Below are 9,621 nucleotides of genomic sequence, written 5' to 3'. Positions count from 1 at the left end.
CCACAGGATCGGCCATTTTTTGCATTGGCCAAGCTGCGTCGGGGTCTCGTCATCCTCTCCATCGGTTTGTATCGGACGAGGGAAACCCTCGTAGCCCGCTTTCACACTCGCCACAGAGACCCTTAAGGCGTTATCAGGCATCTGCCGACGGTGAAACAATCAATCCTTAGGCTTGACTATAGTAGCCTTCCCCACATCCACCAACCCGCCCTTCATGTGGTAAAGGAGGGTGCATGGAGTGGAGTTGGCCTACAAATACATATACGTGCCGCGTCAGAGATCCAAAAAGAATGGCAACTGAAGATTAATTAATTAGTTGAGTTGATGAAGGTGCAATGCATATTTACCGCGAGGGCGTCGAGCTCAGCCAATGTCGACGGCCCGACATTCAAGCCAGAGACGGAGCTAGGGCTGCTGTGAGAGCTGGATGCAGGAGCAAGTGTTGGAGGAGGTGCGGGTGCGGTTGCCATACTAGGTACGGGTATGGGTGCGGTGTTCATTGAGTTGCTCCCGGTGAAGCTGGGCATGGGAAAATCACTTGGTGGTGCGTTTGGATTTTGTTGCACCCATGTGACCACTGTTGGAATCAAGCTTGTAAAGGCAACCACCATATCATCTCTACATGCAGCGATTATCTCAGCTTTGGTCTCAGCTTTTGCTTTCTCCATCGCCCGCGCCACCTTCTCGTCGATAGTCACTTGACTGAACTTCTTTCTCTGTCTTTTGGCCTCGGGGTCCTCGTTATAATAGTACTTCCATGTGGCGCCATCCCCGGCGCCATGCACACGTCCATATTGCGGCCGGTGGCCGGGCGGGTGTCCCATCATTATGTTCATGTCCCGGTTGAAAGGAGTGTCCCACTTGTACTTCACCGACGACTGAGTCGACGAGTCGCTTTCGGTCGCAAGCTTGTGTTGCTCTCTCCACAAAATGGACCGTAAATCATTTACGGATGCGACTAGAATGTAGTAGACTTCATTGATTATAAGCTAATATGTAAGGTGGTAAAAGGATAATTACCAGTATTCTCATGAATTTCTTAGTCGACCTATCGGTGAAGAAAATCTTTTTTTGGGGTCCCAAGAGAATCGGGCCCTGATGAAGTCGTGCTCCTGTTGGTCGGTGAACTCAGCCAATGGGTCTGGGATCCCCTGCCGTTCACGTTCTGCATCCTCCTTAGCCCACACGGGCCTCTTTCCCGTGTAACCATGACTTCCAAGGTGGTGGTTCCCCATGTTCTTTGCCTGCAGCTGCTTGCCTCTCTTCGACCTGGCCTTGGCAGCTTATTCATTACAACTCTCCTTGAACTTTTCAAAGACCTCTATCGTAATTTTTGGATTTCATGCAACAATCTCGGCGTAGGTTTCATGGTCTACTTGAATCACCCTTTTCACCCTAGTTTTCCAAGTGCTCAATGCATTGCTGAACTTCCCTAGGGCTTTGTTGTTGATTTTTTTCATGGCATCATCATCCCATGGGTCGACATCGTCATTCCGATCGGGGAACTGGAATCTTGTGTGCAACCTAGTTAGGAGTAGCTTCTTCAAATTTTCATTCTTCCATATTTTCGTGGTGTTGATGTTAGCTGTATCCCGTAGGATGCATGCTAGTTGGTTGCTGTAACACGCTGCCACTTCCCGCGGCTCTATTGGCTCGAACTCGCCAGGGTGCACTGCCGTGACCACCAGTCTTCCGGTGCCGAGCTCATTTGGGTGTCGTGTCCTCTTTTCCTTCTTTCGCTCACTGGCTTGGGAGGTCCCACCTTCTGTGTTGTAGTTAGGAACATCATCAGCGCTAGTCTCAGTGTTGTGTCGTTGGTGGCATCAGTGTCGGCGTCGGTGCCACCACCGTCGTCATCCGTCATGACAAGGGGGTCCTAACATCCATCTTGCTGTCTCTCCTGATCCACAAGAAAGTCTAGGTAGGCGTGTGCTCGAACTAATTGGGACTAAGAACCTCCGGCCTCATCGGTGTCGGTCATGTTTCCTAGGGTTCAATGTCGTAGTCATTTAATTATCAAGATTTATATAATAAAGTGAATAATGAAAAAAAGTGACCATTGTTTTGCCGGAAATGTCGTTTCATTCCTGTCGCAACAAATCTCGAGCACTCGATATGTCCAACTTTCTAGCACAAGTCATGCCGAAATTCACGGAAAATTTCGGCATGACCTTTGCTAGAAAGTGCACATATAGAGCACCTGAAATTTGTCGGAATGGAAATGAATCAACATTTCCGGCAAAACATAGGTCACTCGCAATCAGGAAATGAATCAACAACCAAATTTATCGCTGTCATGGTAGCAACAGAGCAGTCATAATCAAAGCAGCATGATCATCCACACTTGTCTTTGGCCAATCTAGGTACCACACAGCCACTAGTTATGTCACTGTCATGGACAATGCAAGTAAACTTCATGTACTAACAAAATTAGCCCTGCACTGCAACTTACATTATTGCAGTCCATGAACAAAAGCCACCAAAAAACAAAAAATATGGTTGCCACAAAATGAGCCCTGATGGTTACCAACTGGTTGGCCCATAGGAAAATGCAATGGAGATACCAGGAATGGTTGCCACATGCCAAAACATAAAATATGGTTGCTATGTTTCACAACCTTAGATCAAGTAATAAGTTTAGTTTAGTTAGCTAGGCAAAGCATTAGTTTAGCTTCACTACCTATAGCAATATGACCAAAGTTCACTGTACTTATCAAACCTAGAAAAATTCCCTCTTAGAGAGGGAGCAGAAGTTTATTTTCAAAATTGCAGTAGCACTGCAGCTATCACATTCTGTTCTATGATGATGATCTATCAGTGTATACCAGCTAACGATTTTGTAAGAACAGACACCTAGCAGCAGCAAAACACCTAGCTTCCTCTCTAGCTCTGGGTTACTTGAACATGAGCGGGAGGAAAAGGGGACGGGGGCGTACCAGAGCGGGAGGGGGTCGGTGGCCGGCGTCGGGGTCGGGGCAGTGGCCGCATCGGGGTCGGGGTCGGGGCAGTGGTCGGCGTCTGGGTCGGGGTAGTGGCCGGCGTCGGGGTCGGGGTGAGGGCGGCGTTGGGGTCAGGGCTGAGGCCGGCGTCGGGGTCGGGGTTGAGGCCGGTGACAGGGTCGGGGCTAAGGTCGGGGGTGATGCGGCGTCGGCGGTGGCGTCGGCGGCGAGGGAGGGGCTGCACAGAGAAAGGGCATCGATTGAATCGAGCGAGAGTGAGACAGAGGAAAGAGATGGGTGCAGTGGCTCTGTATACACAACTTAGCTATAGCGCATCTTGGAAAAACGCGCTATAGCTAAGTTAGCTATAGCGCTTGCCAAGCCAAAACGCGCTACTGCTAATTTTTTTCTTTTTCTTTTTTATTTTTCTGTTTCTTAGCTATAGCGCTTGCCAAGCCAAAACGCGCTACTGCTAATTTTTTCTTTTTCTTTTTTTATTTTTCTTTTTCTTAGCTATAGCGCTTGCCAAGCCAAAACGCGCTACTGCTAACTTTTCATTTTTATTTTTCTTTTTATTTTTATTTTTTACTTTATATTTTTCTTGTTCTTTTTACTTTTATTATTTCATTTGACCGGCCGCTATCGGCGGTATACAAAATAGCTACACACACAGAATTTGTGGATTAGTTTGTCAGCTTGGGCGACGACAACGCTTCAGACTGATCATCTTCCCTCTTTTGTTCATTGTCGAATAATTGAGCCCATGGTTGTGACTTTTCCTTCTCCAGGGATTACGATCTTTCGTAGGCAATGTAGTCTTCATTCTTCTTTTGACGTATGTTTCATCGTGATCAGCATCATCTTCCCTCATCGGATCACCGTACTGGTCGTAGTCTTCCTCATTGGTGACTCCATCCATTCCGGCAATGCTCCTTTTGCTTCTCCTCACAACAACACGGCTGGGATTGATCGGATCAGTTATGAAGAAACATTGTGTCACGTGTTTAGCGTGTACCCATGGCTCATTTTTGGCGATGGCGTTGACGGTACCGCTATCGGAGTCGGGTATACACATGGTAGTGAAATGTCGGTTTTCTCTCTGTACATTCTTAGCCCATCTGACATGAAACATCGTCGCGCTATGCAATCCAGAGTAGTTAAGCTCCCATATCTCTTCGACCCTTTCGTAATATCTTTCAATTACATTCCCGGTCATGGCTTCCATCATCACCCCTGAGTTTTGGTCATCACTGTTTATATCTTTCTCCTCCGTGTAGAACGTGTATCCGTTGATATCGTATGCTTGATAAGTCGTGAGGTTGGTCAAGGGGCCATGTGCTAAGGCGTATATGAGCGTTCCGTTCAGACAACCCTCTTCCGGGGGATTAGGCAGAACTCGCTCTTTGAACCAACGCAAGAAAGTGGAGTTGTGCTCTCTAATAACTTTAGCGTCCGTCCTGTACACCCCACGGTCACGGTACTTCTTTGCGATGGTCTCTTTGTGCAGTGTCACGAAATCTTCTAGCACATCTAGGTGTTGTAGCACTACTAAGTTTGTCTGCCAAGGTCATTTTGTTGGCCCGAGCGTAACACATTCACATCCCTATGACCGTTGGTGTGACCTTCGCCTTCGAGCCTTCCACAGTGCTTGTTGACGGGCAAACCAACAACAGGGTCGCCGGTGCCTACTAGATAACTCTCATAGAAAGAGATGCACTCTTTGGTCAGATATCCCTGGGCTATGCTTCCATCTGGCCGAGACATGTTACGAACGAATCCTTTGATGACACCATTCATCCTCTCAAACGGCATCATATTGTGCAAGAATGTTGGCCCTAGGTCAATGATGTCATCCACGATGTGGACACATAGATGCACCATGACATCAAAGAACGCGGGCAGGAAGGACATCTCTAGCTCATTCAGTATGACAACGATCTCTTCCTATAGCCCATGGAGTTGCTTCACACTGATCGACTTTCGAGAGATAGCATCAAAAAAGTGGCATAGGTCAGCAAGCGTCTCACGCACATGTGTGTCCATAATCCCTCTAAGTGCAACCGGGAGTAACTGCGTCATCATCACATGACAGTCGTGATACTTCATCCCACTGAACCTTTTTTTTCTTAGTGTCTAGATATCTGCTTATCTTCCCATAGTATCTAGAACTAACTTTGATTCTGGCAAGGCACTTGAACAATTGATCGACCTCCTTCTGATCTAAGGTGAATCAAGAGGGGGGCAATATTGTTCTTCCTTCTTGTTTACTTTTTTGCCCCTATCTTCCATCTCTGTCTCTGTCTCGGTCTCCTCTGACGACCTTTTATCGGGCATTTGGAGATCTTTCCTGATATTAAAAAATTCTAAGTCTTTTCTTGCCTTCGGCCCATCCTTGGTCCTCTCCGGCATGTTCATCAATGTTCCAAGCAAACTCTCTAGGATATTTTTTGTGATATGCATTTGATCAAGGCTATGAGGCATGTCGAGTATGGGCCAGTATTCCAAGTCCCAGAAAACAGATCTCGTCTTCCATACCTTGAGCAGGGGCTCCGGTGCCTTTTTCTTCGTCTTTCCCGGCGAGGGGCACTCTTCCCAGTTCTTCAATAACTTATATATTTCTGCACCGCTACACTTACGTGGAGGACCTCGATGCTTAGCCTTACCATTGAATAGATCTCCACGCTTTCTCCACGGGTCATCCTTCTCGAGCCATCTTCGATGCCCCAAGTAAACGATTTTCGAAGACCCGCCATCTTTTGATAGCTGCAGAGAAGTTGTATCATCCATGCACCTCGTGCATCCGCAATATCCGTGGCACACCTGGCCGGAGAGATAGCCGTAACCGAGATAGTCCTACACCGTCGTGATCAGCGCAACTCTCATGTAGAAATACTCTCCTTTGGTTGCATCCCATGTCTTGGCCGGTGTTGTCCATAAGGTATGTAGCTCCTCTTTCAGTAACCCGAGATACAAATTTATATCATTTCCCAGTTGTCTCAGCCCTTGAATAAGCATAGCCATGTGTATGTATGTTTACTTCATGCACAACCAGGGGGGAGGTTGTACATCCATACAAACACGGGCCTTGTGATATGATTGGTGTTCTGGTTGCCAAATGGATTCATGCCATCACTACTAGCGCCAAGCACGATGTTCCTTGGATCATTTGTGAAAAAAATCAAATTCAGCATTTAATGCTCTCCACTGGCTAGCATCTGCGAGGTGTCTCAGCTTCGGCTCATCTTCTTCATCTGGCTTCACCCTCTCCGCGTGCCAGCGCATAAGCTTTGCTTCCTTAGGATCTACGAAATACCGTTGTAGACGCGGAGTGATCGGAAAGTACCATACAACTTTCTGTGGAGCTTTCTATCCGGCCTTTTTATATCGTGGAGCATTGCACTTTGGACAGATGGTTTTTTCCGTGTGCTCGTTCCTATATATGATGCAATCATTGATGCATGTGTGATATCTAATGTGTGGCAGATCAAGAGGGCACACGATTTCCTTTGCCTCCTTGACACTAGTAGAACACAGGCTTCCCGCGGGAAGAACCTTCTTTAGATACTTCAAAAGCTCATCCAGGCTTGTATCTGTCCATTTGTTTTTTGCCTTCGTCTTTAGAAGTTCTAGTGTGAAACTCAAGTGGGTCACCTCGGGATTGCAACCATCATACAAAGGAGTCATCGAGTCTACCTCCAGTTTCACCAGTTTGGCCTCCTCTCTAGAAGCAGCTCTATCGCTAGTCGTCTTCTTGCGAAGCAGGTCTCGAACATGCGGGTCCCGCATGGCTGAACTTAGTAGCGACGAAGACGACGGCGTATCCACATCTTCTCCGCCTTCAACTGCCTCTTCGCCATCGACATTTCCGAGGTCGTCTTCCTCTTCGGGCACATAATCGGTCATCTCTTCGTCTGGTGGCCCCATGTCGTTATTTCCTACCCCGTCGACATCTTCATCATCTTCTTCACTTATCCATAGAGTATGGCCATGCATGAAACCATGCATGAGCAGGTGCGCCTTGAATGTGCCACCCTCAAAGGGGTCGAGCCTAACTATTCCATTGCATTTTTGACATGGACATAAAACATCCTTCAGTCTTTTTTCATACATGTCATCCACAGCGGATTGCCAGTATCTTTCCACCATCCTTCCATTGACCTTCATGATCACCTGCACGCGGAGCAAATATTATAACCACGTATATATGCATGCATGGATCAAATCCATACAAAAATTCGGCATGACCTTCCCTAAACATAGGACATATTGAGTTTGCCTAAAATTCGTCGAAACGGAATTGAATCGACATTTCGGCAAAACATAGGCAACTCATGTCACCCACATTATTTCATCAAATACACAATGTAGGCAACTCAAATTATGCCATGCACAATTCGATATATATATATTCTCATATCGCCCATATATATAGTTGCGGTCCTATCCACACAAACACCTTTTTTTGCTCACCTATGTGTTGAGAGGGATATCAAGCACCTTTCTTCTTAATTACCTAGTAGCTCTAGATATATAGCTCTAACTAGCTAGCTAGCTAGGGAGAGAGAGAGCTAGCTAGGGAGATAGTGGGAGAGGAGAGGGAGAGAAGAGGGAAGGCATTAATGGAAGGGGTGGAGGGCAAAGAAGAGGGGGAGGGAGGGCATTAATGGAGGGGGTGGTGGTGGAGGGCACAAAGAAGAGGGGGTGGTGGAGGGCAAAGAAGAGGGGAGGGAGGGCTCTAATGGAGGGGGTGGTGGAGGGCAAAGAAGAGGGGGGTGGTGGAGGGCAAAGAAGAGGGGAGGGAGGGCTCTAATGGAGGGGTGGTGGAGGGGGAGCATTGAAAGGAACAAGCAAGGTGCAAGGGAAGAGGGAGAAAGGAAGGGGGAGAGGAAGAAGAAATGGGAGGAAGGAGGGGAAAGGTGGTAGGTGGCTGGCGACCATAGTAGTAGCGCGGGGTGCCAATGCACGCTACTGCTATGAGTGCCAGCAAAATATCTACTGGTACATAAAACTAGCTATAGCGCTTGTACAAAAACAACGCTACTGGTATAAGTTTACCCATAGAAGAAATAGCAGTAGCGCGTCTAGGTGCACAGGCGCTGCAGCTACTTTCTTAACAGTAGCGCTGGTTAGAATACAAATGCTGCTAATATTTTTTGGTCGGGTGGTGTGCTGTGGCAAACTTATGAGTAGTGTGGCCTCCAGAAACCCACGCTGCTACTATGTTGTACCAGTAGCGCTCTTTATAACAGACACTACTGGTAATTATCAGTAGCATGGGGTCCATAACAAACGCTACTAGTAAAATTCTATCTATAAGCATTTTCCTAGTAGCCGATACACGGAGTGACAAATCCTAATCTTGATCTATGCCAACTCAGCAAACACCATCAGAGACACCTGTAGAGCATCTTTATAGTCACCCAGTTACGTTGTGACATTTGATAGCACACTAAGTGTTCCTCCGGTATTCGGGAGTTGCATAATCTCATAGTCATAGGAACATGTATAAGTTATGGAGAAAGCAATAGCAGTAAACTAAACGATCAGCGTGCTAAGCTAACGGATGGGTCAAGTCAATCACATCATTCTCTAATGTGTTCCCGTTCATAAAATGACAACTCTTTGTCCATGGCTAGGAAACTTAACCATCTTTGATTAATGAGCTAGTCAAGTAGAGGCATACTAGTGACACTCTGTTTGTCTATGTATTCACACATGTATTAAGTTTCCGGTCAATAAAATTCTAGCATGAATAATAAACATTTATCATGATATAAGGAAATATAAATAACAACTTTATTATTGCCTCTAGGGAATATTTCCTTCACTTTCGTTGGCTGTGAGCGTAGTCATTGGGGGACTGTGTCGACGGCCAGCGCTGAGCATGGTGCTTCAACTAGGACATGGGCGGGAGCCCCCGAGGCCTGAGGGCGGCTTTCCGGAGACTCCAGCAAGTGTATAGCCCCACTCATTATTACGTGAGAGTGTCACGGGCGGAGACCTTCACAGGCGCGAGCCTTACTTCATATCGCCAGACGAGGGCCCCACCTTGTGCCACCCTAGACCACCGTTGGGGCGTCCGGAAACCAGGACGATGCCAAGGGGCAAAGGGGACGCTAGCGGCGCCCTCGGCGAGCACGGGCCCTCTGCTAGGGGAAGGGCTCTCCGGCGCCTCCCCGGCAGAGGACCTACCTCCGGACGACGCCTTTCCCCGCACGACATGTGGGAGGTCCTTGCTTCGGACCCCTTCCGTGCAGCCCTCAGGGCGCTGCCCTGACTGGAGTGGGGCTGCCGCGCTGGCATCGCCGTCCGCTGCTGCGGCTTGGTCCACCTGCGACCCATGGTTAGCGTAAGCCTGCTCCTGAGATACTAGTGGTACCCTGCGGTGGTTGTCGTTGGCGGGTCGATGAGGCTCCTGGGTGGCTCATGGAAGGCCTCGGCTTCCAGCATCTCTTCTTCCTAGCCCGGCTCGAGGAACGTGCAGGGGTCGTCCTCTGGCGTGTACTCCTGATCCACCATGCGGGGCACATAGGCTTCCTGAGTTGCCTCTCCGGAACCCCTGCCGAGGCGCCCTGCGCCCTGCGCCCCACGCTGCGGAGCCCGGTGTGCCTCCCTGGTGGCTGTAGGGTGGCGCTCGATTGGGACTATGAGGAGTCAAGGGCGCTGCCGGATGTTTGGCACC

The 9,621-nt window shown here is 48.3% G+C and overlaps 1 pseudogene; it reads right to left on the bottom strand.

Annotated features, from left to right (window-relative positions):
• Positions 1 to 6,101: 6,101 nt before the first annotated feature.
• Positions 6,102 to 7,106, bottom strand: LOC147989988 (uncharacterized; annotated as a pseudogene).
• Between the last annotated feature and the right edge of the window lie 2,515 nt (positions 7,107 to 9,621).

Source organism: Triticum urartu, chromosome 1A (genome assembly GCF_056163025.1).
Source record: "Triticum urartu cultivar PI428250 chromosome 1A, HENAU_Tu73, whole genome shotgun sequence".
In the NCBI taxonomy this organism is placed as follows: domain Eukaryota; kingdom Viridiplantae; phylum Streptophyta; class Magnoliopsida; order Poales; family Poaceae; genus Triticum; species Triticum urartu.
Note: the sequence above shows the minus strand (reverse complement) of the source record. Positions and strands in the feature narration are given on the sequence as shown.